The following is a 22,470-nucleotide window of genomic DNA, read 5'->3' as shown; positions in this document are numbered from 1 at the left end:
TATTTTTATTTAAGGTTACCCCTGATTTTTTTTCACATATGTGGCACTTCACTCAACAACTCAAATGCCCTGGTGTATCCCAGCTATTTCTACTCATTTCACTGTAGGTATTTTTTCAATTGTCCAATGTATCTAAATCTCAATTGTCCAATGTATCTGAATTCATTTGTGGCTTTGTCAGAGAAAGACCCATAAAATGAGTAGATGTGTATTTAATTTATCAGTAGAGAAAGAAAGGATTACAAGCCTATATTCTGCTATATTTCTGTTATGATCCAGTTTTTGGTGTCCCCTCAAAAGCTCACATGTGAGACAATGCAGAAAGGTTAGGAGAAGAAATTACTTGGTCATAGAGTTAACCTCATCAGTGAATTAATCCCTGAATGAATTAACTGTGGTAACTGAAGTGATAGTGTGTCACTGGAGGAAGTGGAAATTGGGGACTTGGCTTTGGAGTGTAAATTTGTATATTCCCCCCAAAAGAGAGTCTCTGCTTCATGATGACCATGTAAGTTTCTTCCCTCTTCCACACCCTTCTGCCATGATATTCTGCCTCACTTTAAACCCTGAGAAATTGAGCATTCTTCCAAAGAATAAGACCTCTGAAACCGTAAGCCTGCAAATGAACCTTTATTCCTCTAAAATTTCTCTAGTCAATTTCTTTAGTCACAGTGGTGAAAAGGCAGATTAAAACAACTTCTAACTTCATCTCACCTGAACATATGCTTTTTGTGATGAGTTTGAACCCAGTATCTTAGATATTCTGCACGCAAACTCACAGGGAACTGTGATCCCAGCCCAAATATCTAATTTTAGATTGCATTGTATTATCCCTTACTTCTAGTGTTATTTTGGATATGGATAAGCTTAGAATATTCTAATGCTCTTACCAATAAAAAAATACATGTATATAAATTAATCTTTGGTTTTGGTTTATACTATGCTCCTTGCTCTTTATTATTGTATTATAGTTTTATTATATGCATCACTGACACTTAATAATACTACTAGATAATTTGCTTCCCTGAAGCAGAGATTTTGGGGGTAATTCATACATAATTTTCCTCCAAAGTATTTTTTCTCTTTAATCTCTTTCCTTTATCAGAGAAAAATGCTGAAATTTTTTGGTTAATGTTTTTTCTTTGTTGTAGTTATACATAATACCTTTATTTTATTTATTTATTTTTATGTGGTTCTGATAATTGAACTCAGTGTCTTACATGTGATAGGTGGAGACTCTACTGCTGAGCAACAACCCCAACTCCACATGCTAAAATTTTGATGAAAAATATTCAATATTACATTAAGGAAAAATTGTTGTATTTGTAATGATGAGTAGTATCTAAACACATTTGTGTAATTGAACCATTTATGTCCTTGTCCAAATTTTTATTTTCCCATAAATTTTACATATTATCTTTTAAAACATATATGCACTGTGTGAAGTAGTATACAAATATGACATTTATATAATACTGATTTGATGTTTTGTACTATGGGTTAGGCTGAATGTAGTGTGGCCAAAATGTGTCTCAACATTAGAAACCATTTTATTCACACTTTATTATTTGTATCTTGTTACAATGTGCACATTCTCTTTTCCTCCACCATACAGATTTTAACTGTGGTAAAATATGATAAAATCTGAATGAATTAACTGTGTTAATTCATTCTACTATACTTTTATATGTTATTATGGTTTACAAGGGCAATCATTTCTATATTTTAATGCTACTGGTGGGGAACAATCATGTTTTTCAATAGGCACACAATTTAAAAAAAAAAAACAGCAACTTATACTTCATCTGTAGTTTATAAGAACTTCTTACTCCACCTCTTCATTAATACTGTTTAATTGTATACATTTGGTATTATTATATTTAGTTTTTTTCTAATTTATCAAGATGCTGATATTTCTATGAGTAGTGAGCACTTAGATATCACCTGTATAAAGAGGCTATTCAAGTCACTTGGCTGTTCTTCTCTTGGTGTTTTTGTCTTTTCTTATTAAATGTATTTTGTCATGTTTCATGTAATTTATCTTACCTGTCAATTTCTTGTTAAGTGTATTTAGTCATGTATCAGGTAATTTATCATACACTTTAATGGTATGTCTTTATTTAGTGATTATTTTAATGCCCAACTTATTAATTTGGTAACATTTTATTTTGTGCAACTTTGAAAATAAATATGTTCCACGTTGCTGTGTAGTTCTTACAGTTGAAACAAAGGGTGCTCTTCTATTTAAAAGTAGACACCAGTCTTAAAGTTATATGGGGCAGAGTCTCAGTAAGTTGTTCATCCTCATCTTGAAATTTCTTTTATTATTATTATTATTATTATTATTATTATTATTATTATTAATATGTGAAAGTGGAATTCATTATAATGTTTATTACATATAGAGAGCATAATTTTTTATATCTCTGATAGTATACAAAGTATATTCACATCAATTTGTGTCTTCATACATATACTTTGAATAATGATGTTCAACATATTCAACCATAATTTCTATCCTCATGCCCCCTCACTTCCCCTCCCAACCCTCTGCCTTATCTAGAGTTTATTTATTTCTCCCATGCTCCCCTTTCCTACCCCAATATTTATCAGCCTCTTTATATCAAAGAAGACATTCAGCATTTGTTCTGAGGGTATTAGTTTTGTCATAACCTCTGAAGCAGTTAATATTATCCAGTGACTTGGGAGGCTGAGGTTGGGATTGTTGCTTAATAGTAAAATGCTTGCCTAGCATACAGGAGGACCTGGCATTCATTCTCAGGAGGATCACAACTTCAAAGCCAGCCTCAGCAATCTACTGAGGCCCTAAGCAACTTAGAGAGATCCTGCCTCAAAATAAAATGTAAGAAAGGCTTTGGATGTGGTTTAGTCACTAAGTGACTCGGGGTTCAATGCCTGGTACTACTACAAAAACAGAAACAACAAAAACTAAATAAGAATACTATGAAAAAAATTTTACAAATATTAGGAAGTAACATGAAAAATTCTATGGAACCCTTGAGTGAAATAGGAAAATCACAAGGACCTTTAGAAAACTCTTTGAACTGAATCATAGTAAAAATCAGAACATATCAAACTGTGTAAGATGGCTAAATATTCATGGCATATTTTCATTTATTATAAATGAAGAGCTTATTAAAGCTGATAATCTATATCATAATCAGCAAACAATAATAGCTCACAAGACAAAACCTGCCTGATGCCTGTTTTTGCCAAGAAAATTTTATTGTCATAGAGCCACGGTCACACATTATGTAATTTCTATGGCTGTTTTTGCACACAATGGCAGAGTTGAGTCATTCCCATAGAGATTGTGTTGTCCATAAAGTCTAAAATATTTATTACTGGGTCTTTTCTAGAAACATGTTTTTTAAGTCCTTGATCTAAGCCATCACCTAAAGAGTATGTAGAAGAAGGGCAAATTAATACTGAAGCAGGTGAAAATAAGGCATCAATAGTGAGTGTGAATACATGAAATAGGAAACAATAGAGGGAGATTCCTGTGGCCAAAATTTGATTCTGCAAAAATACTCATAAAATCAACAAATTCCTAATAAGACCAAGAAATAAAATGCACATTACCAATATCATCACAAGAAGAAATTACTACAGTTCTAGAAGCATTCATAAGAAAATGTTGTCAATAACTTTTTCAAGGAAATCTGCCATTCAGATAATATGGTTAGATTCCTTGAAAGGTTTAGCTTATCAAAATGGAGAGAAGAAGGAATGAAGGTCTTCAAGGACCAAATCAGTTAAATAAATCAAAACATTCCCAACAAAGAAACTTAAGGGCTTTGTGGCTTCACTCATAAATTCTCTCAAACACATAAGGAAAAAATAATTAATGTTTTTAGGGTTGGGAGTGTTGCTTAATTGTAAAATACTTGCCTAGCACACAGGAGGACATGGTGTTTATTCCCAGCACTTAAAAAAATGAAAAAAAAATTATCCTTAAAGACATGTTCTCAAAATGTAGAGGAGGAGAAAACAGTTTGCTAAAGTTAGAAAGCCAGTCTTAATGCTAATATCCAAACCATACCATATAATATAAGCAATGAGATAAAAGGCTAATGTATAATGAAGCAATTTCTATACTCTAGAAATTAAAATTTGGAAAAGAAATTTAATGAATACAGTTTACTATATCATTTAAAAACAAAAAAAATACTAAAGAATAAATATAAGAAAGTAAATATTTGCCAGTCATTAGAACAGTTCTTGAAACAGATTCATTGTTTTATAATTGTTTGACTTTGGAATACAGGAGTTTTTATGAAATTATGGTAGAAAAAGTTGATATTCAGGTGGAGAAAAATAAAATTTCACCCTTAAATGACACTATACAAAAAAATCACATAACAATGAATCACAGACTTAAATGGAAAAATGAGATTTGCAACCTTTTGAAGACAACATAGGAGAATGCATACTTTTTAATTATGGGACTAGAAAACAATTCTTAAGAAAAATTCAAGTGAAATAAAAAATATATAGGGCTGGGGATGTGGCTCAGACGGTAGCTCGCTCGCCTGGCATGTGTGCAGCCCGGGTTCGATCCTCAGCACCACATACAAAGATGTTGTGTCTGCCTAAAAGTAAAAAATAAATATTAAAAACTCTCTCTCTCTCTCTCTCTCTCTCTCTCTCTCTCTCTCTCTCTCTTAAAAATATATAAATTAGATTTAACAAAAATTAAAAATCTATATATAATTTCAAACATCTTTATGAAAGTACATGGGCAATCTATAGAAGGGGAGAAAATATTCTTAATTCAAGATTTTTATCTAGAATGAAAAAAAAAAACTATTGCATTTCAATAAAAAGACAAGTAGCACATTGAAAAGTGACAGAAAATTTTAATAAAAAGTTCTCAAAGAGCGATGTCTAAAGCAAGTAAAAGTGTCTCTCTCCCTTTTTCATTGGGGAATGGAAATGAAAGCCCTGGTGAAGTCATGCTGCACACCCTCTATTGTGCTTATCACCAACACTGGAACAGGCATGGAGAGATGACACATAGGCACTGTTGGAGGACTGAACAGTACTGTTGCCATCTGGACAAGGGTTTGTCACTTCCTTGTTTCCTAGAACCACACCCTTTGGCATTCAGCCAGAGGAATAAAACCATGATGAAAACGTGAACACCAGTGTTCCTAGAAGCTTTACTCACAGTGGACAAAAGGGAAGAAGCCACCCAGTTGTCATTAGGAGTATGAACAGGACCAGTCCTCAAGTGGCAGGTACTCCTCAGAAGGAAGAAGGAAGAGACTACTGGCCCATGCAGCTTGGCGAACTGCAGGAGGGTGAACATGGAAGAGTATATCTGGATATTTTCATGGCTTGACAGGCAGCATTGGGCAAACCAGTCTCCAAGAATCTAAAGTGAGCATGCTTACCTCCACCAGAGCCTGTGCTGACCAGGAAAGGTATCCTTTATCTTGTCCCAGAACTCATTGTGTTGTTGAAAGCTTTTTAAAAGTCCTCAGAGCTATGCCCTTAAGATCTGTCTGTCCACTATAAATTGCACTCAGCACAAGGAAAATGATTATCTTCAAAACCAGATATGCTTGGAAGGCCCTTCTCATTTCTCTCCCGCACTTGGGGCTGGATTCCTGTACTTGGAGGATAGGCGCCTCTTGCCTGCCTCCAAGGACACTAAGCAGTCAACAGAAAGACTCTTAGTGGAGGTTCCTGTGGCGTGTGACAGCAGGTCAGCTGGCGGGCTGCTGCAAGAAGAGTCTACGTAGAGAAGCAGAGGAGCCACAGACAGTGACAAGACCATGTGCCTCCTCTGCAGAGGCACTTACCTTGCTGCCCTGGGGCCCAGGTGCAGAATATGAGGGACAGGCTTAGCTTCCATACCCTTGGTTTTGTTTAGCACTCTTTGGGGTCTTAATTGCCAGTCACTGCTGGTTATCTCTGACCTTAAGCATCCTTAACCACTTGTACCTGATGACCTTCAAATAGAAGAGGTTGGACAACAGGCAACATACCTTGTTGAACCTGGCTCCCTTTCTTGGCATACTGAAAATGCTCCCTGGTTGCCAGGTTCTTGCTCGGGTTTTAAGCAGAACAATCCACAGGGTCCCATGTCCCCAGCATGGGACTGGAAAGCAGAAGTCAATCCACAGGGCCCCTCAGTGCTGGCTATCATCCTATCACATCCAACTCTGGAGAGTTGGGAAGGTGCTCTTTATAGTATCTGAAGCTCATGATCAAGCCTGTATTGTACTGCAGAGGGTGGCAGGGCCTGAAGTAATGATTGCTACAGTAAAAACTCATTTATGGAGGCAAAAAATGGGAGACCAGTGATTTGTGCATGAGTTTAAAAGATTTCATGAAATTCAAGACCAGCATCACCTGCTTGTTGAGCTTATGAAGACCCAAGTCTCCCTCCACCGAGATTACCATTCCTAGCAAGCCAAAGTCTTTGAGTTTGATGGAAAATAATGCAAACATGAAACAATCCATCTCTTCAAGATTAAAGCAGAGCTTCTCTGAGAATAAGAATGTCCCCCTTTCCTTTTAACTGTTGATGTCTCATTCCAGAATGGCTGTCATTCCAAGAAACAAAATCCTCTGATCCCAATAAGTCCAAGTCCAAAGGGACCTCAGAGCCCTAGAGGGTGTTAGGGGACACTGGACTGATTTCACATGAGCCAGGCAAGAGAAGAGGGGAGAATCTGGGTGAATAGAAGATGGGTCTACCCAGCCTCTGCTAGGGACCCAGGTGAGGACAACACTTGCCTGTCCTACTTGGGGAAGGTACCCAGAGAGTGGTGACAGGTAATTGGACACCTAATGTGATTTAAGAAATGGAGACCACCTGGACCACATGGAAAATCTTCCTTTGTAGGAGGGAAATTTACAGCCAGGCTAAATGTAAACAGAGCATTAAGAAATAAAAAATTTGATGTAGAAAATCAGATGAAGAAAGCACTGAGTGTTCCAAACTCTCCTAGCTGGGCTTGTCTCTCTGTAGTCATAAAATTCAGGGTAAAGATGAAAATTTAAACCAGCTGTGAAAAGTGAGCAGGACGTTCAGGGACAGAATCTTGTGAAGCTCCTCCAGAGAATACATGGGCAGGTTCACCACTTGGGAATAGAGACGGACTTTGCAAGTACATGAAAACATCAGTCTCCACCTCCAGAAGGTGCAGAGGCCATAGAAAGGGAGCAGCCTTTCTTCCAAAAGCCAGATCCTGTAAGAGAAAAGAGGTGGCTGAGGGTGGGCCAGTGGCTCCATGTCCTGACAGGAGCTGCATGACACGGGTGAGCAAACTAACACATTGGAGTTGAGTGAGTGACTTAAACCTGAGCTTTCATCAAAGCTACTTATACCCCTGCTGTTCCCTGTGCAGGGCTCAGCAGACACAAGGCAAGGGACCAGGGCATCCCTTGCATATTCACACAAAGGAGGAGGAGGGACAGACAATGAGAAACACTCAGCATTGGGACTGCTGGGTTTGTTCTCTTCCTCCACTGCCCACAATCAGTAGAACAATGTCATGTTTCATGAAAATAATTTGTAGACATATCATTTTCTTTCTTTTGTAAAACTTCAAGGTTGGGGTTGGCAGTAGGGAAAACTAATACTTTAAGAACATAGCATTCATCTGTATTGAAGAATACTGCAGTCCTCTATAAACCAGGTTTCCAGAAACTTGCAGGAGTGTGGACATGGCTACTGTCCAAAGAGTTCAGATTATGTCCAGATTCCCGGGAGCATAGGATTAATACTTCCTGATGGTTTCTTAGTGTCTGGGTTTGGAGCTTCAAGAAACCAAAGCCAGTGAGTGTCTGGTGATAAAGAGTTCTTTTTATTGTCTTTAATTTTCATTGACTTATGGCCATCTCACAAAGCATTTCAAATGATGTCTCTTTCTTCAGATTTGGGGGCCAAAGTCAACTTCCTTATGGCCAGGGAAAGGATGAACATCACACTAATTTGGCAGGGGCCTCTGCCCTCCAGAGGCCAATGAGAAATGAGGACAAAAACTTGAAAGTCAAAGTGATCTCTCCCCAAACCGTGACACATTCAGAGGATCCAGGCAGCATCTTTGAGGAGCACCTTCATTTTGTACAGTGAGTCTAATTGTATGTTTGTTAGTCCATAGACATCTGATGTCCCATTATTCCTTCTCCTGACCACCCGTGCCCTTGATTCACTACTGGGCATCTCCTCCAAGCCAGCTACCTGTGGGCAATAATTCATCCCCATAAGAAAATGTGAGACACCAAAAAGACCAGAGTAATAAACTAGTTAAAAACCTACAAATAATAAGTAAAATAGATGACCCTTGTTCACTTTAACAAACTGATGGATTTCATTCACCATAAAATAATGAAAGTCCAGATGGATTACTCAGCAAGTTTTGAAATAGAGACAATAGTTATTATTTCAGAATATCAGGTTAAAAACATTCTTAGGAAATATGCAATCTTGTAAATTATGTTTTTCTTCAAACTGGAGTGAATAACAGAGTGAAGTTTACTGTCTGACACTAAATTTTTTACTGCTCTGCTCTTCACAATCTCACATTTGTATTTTACCCATAATGTGCATTTATCTGCCTCAGGCTGATTGGTTTCTGTGTGAGAAAGATACTTGCCTCAGTGGGCACAGCAGGTCACTCTCAGGCTTTACCATGGTGTGCTCAGCAGGCCCTCATGTGCTCTCACACGACCCTCACACCCATCTTTCCTGAATGTACAAACCACATCATCACTAGATTCATAGCCATGAGAATTTCTTGTGCCAACTTTGCTTATGAGCTTGATGGAAGGGGCTGACCCTATGTATTGTTGTCTTTCCTCAGAGGTTCTGGTGATGCAAATGATGGCAATGGTGATGATGGCAATGATGGTGATGATAATGATGGTGGTGGTGGTGATGATGCCAATGAGGCCAATGATAATGATGGTGGTGATGGTGGTGGTGACTGTGGTGGTGATAGTGATGATAATGATGGCAGTGGCAATGATGATGACAGTGATGGTGATAATAATGATGACAGTGACCATGATGCTGATGACAACAATAGTAGTGTCATAATGGTGTCGGGAGGATGGCATGATGATGATGATAATTACCATGTGATGATGATGATGTCAGCAGCTGAGATGGATTAGATTATTTGCTCAAATCCCAGCCTTGATTCTGTTGCCCTCAGACTTAGTCATGTGACCTGTTTCACCAGTGGGAGGAGAGTGGACAAAGGATTCTTTGGGAGGCATGATTGGATTTCCACTTAAGCACCATGGTTTCTGTTGGAAACATGGCCTCACATCCCAGCTCTCCATCAACAGGTTTGTGTGGAGGAAGGGTCTGTTTCATTTGATGGTGTGTGCTGAGTTCCTGTGGTAGATGATGATTCAGGATCTGTCTTAACAAACATTTATTGAATATCTCTCTTCTAGGCATTGGGGATAGAATGTAAATGGAGCTTATAATTTTGAAGGGGGAGATAGACAAAAGTAAATATAGGGTAGGTCAGGAGGGGTAAAGAGCAATGGGCAAAATTTGGGGTTACAGAGAGTGCCTTGTGAAGACAGGGTTGAGAGGGAGAAACCTCCAGAGTGTTGTGAAGCTAATTTCCAAGCAGGCTCCAGAAGGAGTGACTGGGTAACCCATGGGGTAATTGTGAAAAGGAAGGTTCTAGAGAGGGGAAAGGGAAGGTTCTAGAGAGAGAGAAGAGGACTAGGAAAGTCCATCAGGGGACATAGAAATCTGACCAGGGGGGGCGTGCACTGATGACTGAGAAGACCAGAAACTCCAGGCAGAGGCTCCCGGTCAGCCATAGCAGCCATAGTGGCTTGGACCATGCTGCAAGGTCTGCAGGTAAAACTGGCCATTCTGAGTATGCCTGCCCACCATGGGTGTCCCTTCCTTATAGCACCTGCCACTTCTACTCAGGGCCAATCATCTAATTTATCAAGCTTAGAGGCTCCAGAGTGACAATCCTGTGGTATTTATGGTGAGAGTGTAAACTGGATGTTTAGCAGGTAGAACTGACAGCTACTGGAGAAATTATTTTATGGAATTGTGTGTGAGTACTTATTGACAAAAGTGTACTTAAAGACTCTCTGGAGAACAATACCCTAGCGAATTAATATAGACATTGAATTCTTAGCACTTTGCAGCTGGATAGAAACCTCCAGACACCCTCCCCCCCAAAGATGGGGGACTTTGAGTAGTTCTGAAGTGACTTTCAGTCTGTTGGCTGGCTTGGCAGCAGAAAGGGCAAGCATCACTGAACCTCTCTGAGGCAGAGCATGCCTCCCAGGTGAGGGATGTGGCACTCCTCCTGCCTGGCTGCCCTTACATTCTTTCTCCTGCATTGGGAGGCTTCAATGCAGAAAACAAGTCATCACTTTCCCAGTAGCTATATTCCAGCTTATGTCATAAGTCAAACCAACAGCCATTTATGTCATGAAGTGATGGATTACTTACACATGCAAATATATGCTGAGCAATATATTGGAGTTACAATTATGAGATGCTAGAAGATAATGAAATTAATATTTTAAATATCATGCCCTGTTTAAATGACAGTTCAGCTGGTGGCTGGAAAGAGAATTAGCACATTGTTTTGTTCTGCTGGGTAAATACTTGTCAGCCTGTGATGACATGCTGTAATTAATGAGGACTTGAGGAAAATGAGATTTTCTTCACTACCTGTACCTTTAGCTCATGAGATGCTTGAGGCTGATTGTGGCAAATCTTTGACTACAGGTATCCTTTTACCACCAGATAGATTGTTGGAGCAACTGGGAACAGCTCTTACTAGGTCAGAGGTAGAGTCTAATTCTAGACCTGGATAATTAGGTCAACAACCAGATCTAACTGTAACCAAATAGCATAATTAAGTCCAGGGTGATTACCAGTGCAAAGACATTATTTGGTTCAATTACAAGTGCACATTTTTCATCATGAGAATCAATGGCACACCAGAATAGTGCATGGGTGCTTGTACATGTCTCTACCAGGTGTTCTGTAGGCTACCTGCAAGTGCAAGGATTTATTTAATCCTTGCTTCAAACTTATTCCTTCAGATTTCTCATTATCTCCATTTAGGTGGTCAAGAGAACTGAAATTCAAGAGGTAGCTTCTAATTTCCAAAGCCATGCAGTCAAGCATAGAGCTGAGATTCCATTTTGGGGATGCTTGACTCTCAGACATCCTGAGAAATGACTTTGCAAAGATCACTGGACTATTTGCAACACTCCTCACAACCTTCCCAAAGCAAATCAGTTGTCATCAGTATTCAGCTCCACCACCTCTATTTAGAGGGCCCCCTGCCAGCCACTCTTGGTGAGTCTCCAGGGTAACCCACTCTCTAGTGCCAGAAAGAGGAAACACATTACAGTGCCCCTAGGCTTTTGCAGATGCAGAGTGCACTTGGGGACATAGCACCATTCTGAGGCCACATCTCCACACCTGAATAGCTGCCTTCTCCAGTTTGTGCCTTTCTGGCCCCCTTTCCATTATTTTCCTGGTCCTCCCCTTCCATCTATTTCAAGTGACCTAATTCAGGGAACCTTTTGTCAAAAATGCAGAAATCTACACAGAATTCATTTCAACATTTCAAATTTCAGAAAATCACAACTTTTTGCAGATCCCCTAAAAGAGCCTTGGTCATACTGGACCTTCTTTGATTTAAAGAAAGGACATTTTTAATTTAGGAAAAAAAAATTCTGCAAACAAACAAAGCCAATGTGGAGTTTATAAATGAGTTCTGCATCTTAAGTGTTCACACTTAAATCAGCAAATGCTTTTAAATTGTGAAAGGTGTAATACAGGGGCTGGGTAGGGCCTCAGTGCACATGCCTAGCATGTGTAAATCACTGGGTTCGATTCTCAGCACTACATATACATAAAGAAAATAAAGGTCCATTGCAACTAGACAATATTTTTTTTAAAAAAGTATAGTACATACTTCATAAGGAACTCACAGGTTTTAGGAGTACCATCCCCAGGACAGTAGAGGACACATGGGTGGAAGTCCTCAGTATGTGATGAAGGCCCATTTTCCCATCCTATCAGTGTGGCTCTAGCTTTGGGTGATTAGTCTCCTTTTGGCCCATGGCCCAGGTTTACTGCTCCAGGAAGATGGGCTTGAGCACAAACTTTGCTTTCCCTTGAGAATGGCAGCCCTTGTTCTCTGCCTCTCCTTTTGCTGGGTGGGATGGGATCAAGATGTGCCCATACACAGGGAATGTCCTAACATCCAAGACAGCCATGACTGCCCTAGGGACATCTGGGATGGCCTGGATGTGCTTGTCACAATCCCTGGAGAAGACATGATAATTAACACCCTTTCTTGGAGGGATGAGTGCAGAGATATAGCTACAAGCATTGGCATGAGGCCTTAAAGCCAGGAGTGTCTGAGTTGGGAGCAACACAAGGCTATCTGATGTCACTCAAGGAACAAGAAAAAATGGGTATCAGAACAAGGAGTAGGCCTGCTAAGCAGGGGTGTTGAAGGCCTGCTGGAATGCTGGCAGTTTTCAAGATTCCAGGGTCCTTGGATGGTAGGACATGACACACCATAGTGACATCCAGGAAGATGGAAAGAACGCTGTGACCTAGAGCCCCAAGGGAGAGAAGGTGCCCAGCAGGGCCATATGGGGCTGCACCCATGGGCTGGGTCATAGCAATTGGGGTGCTAGGAGCAGCCTGTGTATGCACAGTGAAGTGGGATTGGCTGTATTTGAAGGGCTCCCTGTGGAATGGTAGTTTGAACATCTTCATGGGCTGTTGAGCATGGATAAGGGCTGTCCAGGATGGCAGTGTTTGTGGCCCTGGAAGACCCTAGAGAGACCATAACAGCCCAGGGGTGTGGATCTAACTGGAGTCTGAAGAAGAGAAACTGCCACTCCTCCTTTAGTCAAAAGCTTCCAAAATGGATCAGAAAAGCCCCCCAAAACAAACAAATCCACTTCACAGTTTCTATCTTAGGGGACTGTCAATATGAGAAATACCTTTTCCACCCCAGGCCAGTGTCCTTGAGGCCTTATGTCTGGCAACATCCCGTGTGAGTTTAAGACCTTCCTCTCTTGCAGAAGAGGAAGCCAAGGCTTAGCTGCTGGAGGGATGGAGGATTTGCCCATGGTGAACAGGTCTCTGTAATTGCAGCCTCTCGTTGGGTCACTCTTCTTCTTTCTTTTCTTCCCTCCATCAGTCTCTCTCTGTGTCCAACTACAAGCACCAAAACAAGCAAAAGACCCTGGATGGAGAAGTCTGCTCTAGGCAGAAGCCTCTGCCCAGCCACTGTTCCCAGCAGTGTTCCTTGGAAGCCACTGGTCTCATTAGCACTGGTGATCCAGAACTTGTGGCCCAGGCCTTTCCTGGTTGTTCTTGTTCTAAGAAACCACTCTGGGATGCAGCGGCTGTTCAAGACTGCTTTATGTGTGCAGCCAGGCCTGATCAGTTTCTAATAATTTCATTCATAAACCACAGGTTAGTGTGCAGGCTGACCTGGAGAGCAGTGTGCAGGAGTGCCCTTTCCCTTAGAGGGAAGTTTCTGGAACCCAGTCTGTGCCTGTATACTACTTTCTCTGGTTGACACACCTTCCCTTTATGCTCACATTCCCACTATGAGTTGGCAGAGAAGAGAGGAGGTGCTTCTGAGGTGTGCTTTCCCAGCCATCACCGAAGGCCACCCAAAGCTGTCTAAATGCTGTGTCCTGCCCCTCTGCCCCTCTGCCCCAAGTCTGGGCATGAGCATCATGCTCAGCACCTCTGTGAACACTCATGCCCCTGCCAAGAGGAACTGCCACATCTAAGGCCATGCTGCTCCAGCAGAGTCAAATGTCTCTGAAGAAAGTGCTTCAGGCAGGTTGAAGAGCCTTGCACAAGTGGAAGGTGTGACAGAGGCGGGCACAACTGAGCAGTGACCATGCCTTTGGCACTGTCCCTCATCAGTGGGGTTCTGTTACATGCCGCAAATCATAGGTGAGTTGATCTGGCAGCAACCGTTGAAATATGGGAACAGTGGCACCCGGATGAAGCCAAAGGTGCATGTGTACTCAGTCCCCAGATGGCACCCACTCCCCTGCCTCAGTGCACAATGGCAGGCACTTGGGTGCCCCTGAGAGGCAAGAGAAAGGGCAACTCTCCAGCTTTGTCTAAGGATAGACACAGACACTCAGGTCAGCACCAATGCAGAGATCTCAGGGTTGTGCAGAGACCACCCTGGAGCCACAGGCTGCCAAGATGCAGGACACTCCTGGGGACCTTGAGAGGCAGGCCTGGCTAGCCTCTGGATATACCCATATGAAGGTGTGAGAGCCCTGAGCAAGCAGGATGAGATAATGGGGAGAAGCAGCCCCTTTAGTAAAGTCTCCCAAACTTCTCCATCCAGGGTCTGTTGTTTGTTTTGGTGCTTGTAGCTGGACAGAGAGAGAGACTGATGGAGGGAAGAAAAGAAAGAAGAAGAGTGACCCAACGAGAGGCTGCAATTACAGAGACCTGTTCACCATTGGCCACACAATTGCCTTCTGCTGCTGGCACTGTCATTGTTCTCCTCTGGTTTCTGAGAGGCTGAAGAGCATGGGCCCCTGCAGGCAGCTCTGCTTCTCTGCTCAGGGCAGCCCTGACAGAGCCCAGGGAGCTCTGTAGTGCTCTGGGGAGACATTACCTCCTGCCTCAATTTCCCATGCCCCTGAGGGAACTGAGAGGCTGAGTCTGCCAACCAGGGGCAGCTGGCACTGCAGATGGACAAGCAGAGGGCAGCGCTCTAACTGGGGGGCAGAAACCCAGGGCAGAACCAAAGCCATGCAGATATCTCATTGCTGTGCAGAGGCCACCCTGGGGCCAAAGTGTGCCAAGCTGGAGGACATTCCTGGGGACCTTGAGAGGAGGGGTCAGCTTGCTTTTGAATAAACCCATCTGAGGGTGTGGGAGCTGTGAGAAAGCAGGATGAGATAATGGGGAGAAGCAGCCCCTTCAGTAAATTCTCACAAAGTTCTACATCTAGGGTCTGTTGTTGTTTTTGGTGCTCATATTTGGACAGAGAGAGACTGAGGGAGGGAAGGAAAAAAAGAAGACAATAGCAACCTGAGGAGAGGCTGCAATTACAGAGACCTCTTCACCACTGGCCACACTTTCACCTTCTGATGCTGGAACTGCCGTTGTTCTCCTCTGGTTTACGAGAGACTGAAGAGCATGGGCCCCAGCAGGCAGTTCCACTTGTCGTCTCAGGGCAGCCCTGACAGAGCCCAGGGATCTCTGTAGTGCTGTGGGGAGATGTTGCCTCCTGCATCCATTTCCCCATGCCCCTGAGTGAGCTGAGAGGCTGAGTCTGCCAACCAGGGGCAGCTGGCACTGCAGATGGGGACTTAGCATGAGGAACACGTACTCCAATCTGCCTGTCCAGATTTCAGCCCATGTGGCCTGATGCAGTGTAGACAGGCATTCACCTCTGCTCTATTTGGAAATGCTCTCCCGTAATGAGGCATTTAATGATGATCACAGTAGCAATCTCAGTATTTTGCTCCAACTGCAGTGTCTTTAAGTAAATAGCCAGAATAATAATAAGGAGTGTTTTATTCAGGAGTCCCAGGGCCAGCCATGACTCTGAAGATGTGCTTAGTGTTTCTTTGGGTTTCCTAATGATGATTATCCATCTGCACAGGGTACGAGAAGTAGAATGACCCCCTCTCATGAGTGCTACTGCTGCTTGCTGTGTGACATTGTGCAGGTCAAGACCTCTCTGCGGTTTGGTTTCACAACCTCTGAAAGGAGCAGGTAGTCCAAACCAGAGGTGAACTGTGACTCATGAGCTGAATATCTATTGCAATTCTCCATACCCCCTTTGTTCTTTAGGGCCATGTCAGACTCACAAGAAGCAGAGAGACTGGCCCAGTGAATTCCATCTCACACACCCTGGGTTCTGCAACTGTGACTCCACAACCAGTTTCCTTTCAACTCTTTCTGTCCTCTGCCCACCTCCTACTCAATTCTGTGAAGCAAAATACAGACATTGTATGGATTTGTTTGTAAATACATAAGTAGGCCTTGGAAATATTCTACATATTGTCAAAGATCATTTAACTGCTCAGATGCACCTGTACTCTCAAAAAGCAGTCAGTGCTCCAGGTTTCCTAAACGCATCTCAAGAATCCCTTTTCCCAGCTCCTCCTTCTTGGGCCATTTGCTTCCATCAGGGACACCAGGTAGCCCCTGTTTTCCCAAATCCTGGCCCCTGGAGCACCCTGTTAGGCTTTGTAACTGACCAACCTGGTCAGCAAAGGAAGCCCCTGAGTGTAGTTTCAGCTGCTGTGCTGCCATAAGGAAGCATCTTTTACGTGTAGCATCCATTTATTTTTTGGTAAGGTTCTTGTGCCTAACTCTTGCCCATTTTCCCACATGGGCCTTGGTATTTTTCTTCTCTTCTTTTAGAAATTTTTTATATTCTGAGAAGAACCCTCTTCTCTCATAAAAATTGTGTCTTCTCCCAGTTTGCATTTCTGATTATCTTTGTTTCAGAGAAAATTTTAATTATGCTTAAATTTTGTGTAGTTGGTTTTGTCAGTCTTTTCCCCTTATTGCCTATGGATGTTGAGCTGAATGGAGAGTATTTTACCTTTTCCTAAGTTGTAAAAAATTGACCCTGGTGTGGATTAGCTTAGTTGGAAGGGTGTCTGCCTTGCATGACAAGGCTCTGGGTTCAATTCCCAGCATGTCACCCCCCAAAAAAAATTCACCGTGTTTGTTTAAATACCTGCATCACCATATTTCCAATACTTATTTCCCATTTATGTTGACTTTTTAAATTCTCTGAGCCCAGGCACCACCCCAGACCCAACAGCAGAGCAGAGCAGAGTGCACAGGCCTCTGGGCTTTCCCCTTAAGGAAGCTCCCATTCCTGCCCTTAGAACAGTGTCCCGATGGAAGGGGGTCCTGCCCTGTGCACAAAGCTGAGCAGAAGATGATTTCAAACACTCAGGCTGCCAGGAAGCCCCAACACGGAACAAGGAAGGGGAATAGGTGTGGGGCCTTTGATCTCAGGTGGTGGGGGTGCTTGGAAGTGGAATGTCAGTGACAAGGAGGTAAGCAGGTGACTGTGGGGAAGTGCATTACTTAACAGTGCACAAAATGCCATAGGATCCACTGGAGGTTTCAGGCACACAGAAGGGAGATGTCCAATTATTGAAGGCCAGAGGAACAGGAAAGAAAAGCAATCTATCTTTCCACCCACCCTCCAAGTTGCGTGTTCTGCAGGTCACATGCCTGTGGAAATTGAGAAGACAGGGTGCTCTGCTGTGACTGAGGCACAGTTCAGAGTAGAGGTGGAGTTTTGTCCTGGTCACATCTGCCTCAGTGCCCGGCACCCATGAGGCTGCAGCCCTGCTGAGCTGGGCTGTCTTTTCTGAGGCCCTGCCGGCCCACTGTTGTGACCTTAGGGGTTGGTAAGAGGGTCCAGTGCCTCAGGCACAGGTGTCTCTGAGAGCACTTCCTCCCTCCTTGCTGTCACTTTTTGCAGGACCCTGGGCAGCATCTGGGAGTTTTCCTTGCCTTTGTTTCCCAGGTGGGGAGCACAGTAGGTGACCACTGTGTAGCAGAATTATCTGTACAACCCCAGTGCACTGCTGCTCCCTCTAGGGCTCTGGAGGACATGGCCCCTCTCTGCCATGGCTGCAGAAGCACAAGCATGGAGGTTGTGGGGTAAGGATGGGGGACACAGCTGCTCCTTCTGTGCCATTCTGAGGTGCTTTAGCTGGCCTGAGGACTGGGGAGGGGGGGCTCAGGTATGTAAATTAAAAAATCTCGGAGACTCCTGTGTGTGACACTAAGGCTTGATAGTCTGAAAGCTCTTGTAAAAGCCATAAGCACCTTCAGCTTCACCCCCAGCAATGGCGGGAAGAGTACAGGCTGTGGGGCTGGAGTGCGAGTGAGGTTCCAGCAGACTCTAAAGCCAGACCAGGGCCCAGCATGCACAGACCTCCCCCAGCAGCACCTTTAGACAGTCCCCTTAGCAGGATGCTGCAAGCTGGAAGAAGAAGAGCCTCAGAGAATTTTCTCATGAGGTGTCTTGGAAGGTTTGTGAATGAGTTCTGAATGAATTACAATTCCACTTGAATGACAAACACTTGCTATTTATTCTATCCTTGAGCTGCTTGACCATGAGCATGTGGCTCCTCCTTCAGGATGCTGGGTGGCAGCAGGGCCTGTGGAGGGAGGAAGCAGCAAGAATGTTATTTTTATGTCCCATTATTGGAACACTGGGGTAGTTGTTAGTTAATCAGGTAAAGAATAGCTGAGTTGCCCTCAGCTCTTCCCGTCCATAATGACTCACTGTTTTAGCATGAGAGTGGAAAAAACCTGGTCTGTTTAACCTCCCAGATGATGAGACCTTGGTCCATCATGGGGAGGTGCTTTAATGTCATCTCTACTGTCACCAGGAAGGGAAACCAAGATGGTGGCCTCAGTAGGTTCCAGACTTGGGATAGGGAGAGGGGAGCCCTGTGCACATGTCACCATATGTCCAACATCATCCTGGATCTGCAGAAGGACAGATTTTTTTTCTGACCTGGAAAACTGTTCCCCCACACCTGGCTGTGGAACTCAGGGCTTCTAGTCCAGCATGTTGGTGGAGTGTGAGGGGAATATCCAGCATCTCCTGGCTGAAGGTGTTTCATTGTGGAGAGTTCTGGTGTCACCACCTCAGCTTGTGGTGACAACAGGCCAATGTCCAGAAGGTCCCAGAAAAGTGTGGTCATGACAGGCTGCCTGCTCAACATCTCTCTGCAAACACAATGTGGGGCATTCTTTTCCCACAATCTCCTTTCAACACAGAATCCCCAAAACCCCAGCGGTTCTCTTGTCCTGATTTTGAAAGTCATATGGTTGAGATGGGACAAGAGGATAGTTGATTATGAAAATATTTGATGACCCAAGAAGGAGTGCCCAAGTGAACCTCAAAATGGGATCCGTGGAAAGGCCCTTCAGGAGGAATAATGACTCAGCCTGATAGAGGGACAGTCATTGAGTTCACAGCTGAGGCTTGATGTTTGTACCATGCTTAGATGGCCTTTGTGTGAGTATGTCAGTGATGCTCTGTATGGAGGTGTCCAACACCTCAGTCTGCTTAACAACCATGGTCTCAAGGAACCAACCCTTCAGGCCTAAGGAGGTGGACAGAAAGGAAATAGTCACCTGAAAGAAACAAACAAACAAACAAAAACTGGAGGTTTTCTCATCAGTGGGCATCTGTTGTATGCTGCTCCATCAAGATGTGCAAACTCTTCTGGAAAACTCTACCCTCCTTTTTGGCTCTGAGCCTTGGTTGGGTCTGAGATGGAGAAGATCTAAGGCATGCCCATCCAGAGAGTTGGACTTGTGCTGTTGCCTGTCCTGTGCTCTTGCTGGTCCTGGGCTCAGCTTCTGATGCACTTCATGAGTCCATTTCTCCCCAGCTACCCATGGTTGTACCTGGGACTTCAGTCTCTGTCCTTTAGACTGACATAACAGGACAGCATGCACTGGGTGGTTCAGAAGCAACAGAAATGTGTTTCTCAGAGCTTTGGAAACAGAAAGTCCAAGGTCAAGACCATGGCAGATTTGGTGTTAGGTGAGAGCTAGGAATTCTCATGGATTGTGCCCTCTCCATCCATGGGAGGCTGGAAAAGTGCTCTTGGGCCTCTTTCATAAGGGCACAACTCCTATTTATGAGGGCTCAACCCTCTTGACCTAGGTTACCTCTCCCAGAGTTCCTTCTCCTGATATCACCATCTGAGGAATGAAGATTTCAAAATCTTAATTTTAGAGGCACAAATATTCAGACCTCTGTGGCCTCCAAACCCCAAGGAAATTTTTCTCCATGGTGGAGGAATACAGAGCACCACTCACACAAGTCTCCTTGGCCCTGGAGCTGTGCAGATGAACGCATGTCTGTGCATCAAGGCCTGATGTGCACCAGAACTGGGCCCAAGAGCCAATCACCCAGGGCCCATGGCTTTCCAAATGCAGTGTCTCACTTTTTACAAGTTAGCATTGTCTTTTACTCAACTTACTGCTTTTCCTTAAAAAAAATCCCAAGGTGAATCACACGTCATGGACATAAATGTATTATCTTATGGCTTTCTCTGTCATTATAATTCTGTATTCCAAGACAAAGATTGATGTGCCTTGAATCATGACCTTGCATACTTACCTGGCTTTCAGAACCAGCAGGGATGGTGACAGTGATCAGTGTGAGATGCTGACATGCCATTGGACCATGGGCAGACATGGGGTTGTTGCATCGCCCACTGTCCACATGTCAGTGCACATGCCTGGGAATGTATGGGAATTGTCTGGAGGGGCAGGAAGGCTGCAGAGGGAAACCAACCTGGTTTCCCAAATATGAAATAAGCTGAGGGTGTTGCTTGGGAAACAGGATGGCCCATGCTGATGTTTCTGTGACATTGCCTTATGCTGCTGTTGCTATTCTCAGGCTTCACTGCTAGGATCTGGGTTGTCCTGGAGTTTTTGAAAAGTTCCAAAACTTCTCTCTTAACACTCCCCTTGAGTTTCCAAGTTTTCAGACTTTGGTGCAACACCCCTCTGTGGCCACATCACTTGTTGACTATTGAATGTTTTTCTTTAAAATATGCTGCTTCATCCAGGTTTAAAAGGGTAACCAGTTGGACCCTATGAATGCAAACAAGCATCATTTGCCATCAGTAGAAGATAATGGCCACCAGGGAGCATCATACCAGGGAAGGCCTTATGCCACCAGGCAATCATGAGGAATGTTGGTGTGTGCGGGGAAGGGGCTGAAGGTCCTTGTGAGCTAAGATTCTCCTTGAAGTACCAGAAAGTCTCCAAGAGATCTTATCAGGGAAACTCCTCCCTGCACCACGTGATGGTATACACCCCAGTTAAATGACACTGAAAACATCTGGCCTTTCAACTTAAATTCTGTCTTTCACCACCAGGTGATGTGCTGCAAGATTTGTGGCTGACATTGGATCTGTGTTCAGTGGGCAATTCTGGATTTCTTCAGATACTAAGCAGCAGCATTTTGCCCAACTCTCATTCTATGGCATGGACCATGATTGGTTTAACCCATGATTGGCCACATTACAACTTAGTTCCAAGATGCTGCAGGCCAGATGGACTCCATAGGGCTGCAGTCTTCTTGGAGGGAGGTATAAAGCAATTGAAGCACAGACCAGAGCCATAAAACATTGAAGAAGGGGATGGACTGCTGCAGTCTGGCTGGGGACAAATCATGAGCCTCTGAAGCAGGAACAAACTTTATTTCTGAACTCCACCAGCACACTCCACACACGCTCCCCGGGAACTCTCCTGAACACCACACGGCTCCACCAGCAACCAAAAACCGGAAATCCCTCCTCCAGCACTTCCTCAACCAATGCAAACTCTTCAGGAATCCCCGAGAGAGCTCAACCAGAACTCAACGGGAACTCCACAAAAACTCAAAAGTCATCATCTTAATGGTTTGCTGGCATCACCTCTCAACCACTACTTCTGGCAAAAATGCCATGCATCATCCCAACTCGGCTGTGGACCTCAATATCTCCACCCTTCTCTATAATTAAACAACAAGCAATGTGGCTTAGTGACAATGCCTGTTAGGCTGTCCAATACTACATATGGTCCTTATGCATCATTGAATGAGCTAACCTTAAGGCATCAGCCTCCTGTCTTAGGTTGGTACCACTGCAATTGGATCTTACCTGTCACTGACTACTGGTCCAGCATACAGCCATACTTGTGGATAGGCCTATGCACCAGTGGGGAGGGGGTGAGGTTCTTTGCCTCACCTCTGTTGGCCACCAAATTTGGCCTTGGTGCCAGTGGGGGCATGAGGTTCTTTGCCTCACCTCTGTTGACCCCCAAATTTTAGACCATCACTAGCAGAAGGGAGGAGGATACAGAAATGCCATGACACCAAGCCAATTGATGGCTCCTTTGGAAAAATTGTACCACCGGTGACACCATCAGCAAAGATACTCCAGCACTACCACAATTTACTGCACCAACAGATAGTTCACAAAGTATACAAGTGATACCTAGTCCAGGCAAGTTCTGCAAGCAGTTCAAACAGAGGAATCTATCAATATGTCCATTTCCTCCCAATGTAAATAGACTCCTTGATTGAGCATTACTTGTTGAGTTATTATTTATTGATGCATCAATTTATACAGTTTACTGTGATAACTATCATAGAAGCTGTAGTTTGGTTTTATCTTTGCCTTCACCGGCACTGGGATGAAGATAGGAATTCTGGCAATGATGGCTAAAAAAAAATTATGTAACATTCCAACAGGTACTAAGAAAACAATTTTCTGAACAATTTACATTATCCTGAAGAGAATTATTAAATATAATGAAAAGGAAAGGTGAAAGTAAACAAACACATCTGTTAACCTCCTTATTTGTTCACATATTAAAACAATCCTCAACAGATGTTTACCCAATTTAAATTAAACCAT

The sequence above is a fragment of the Spermophilus citellus genome, assembly GCF_964194105.1.
Source record: "Spermophilus citellus genome assembly, chromosome: 16".
NCBI classification, from domain to species: domain Eukaryota; kingdom Metazoa; phylum Chordata; class Mammalia; order Rodentia; family Sciuridae; genus Spermophilus; species Spermophilus citellus.
This window is presented reverse-complemented; position numbering follows the sequence as displayed.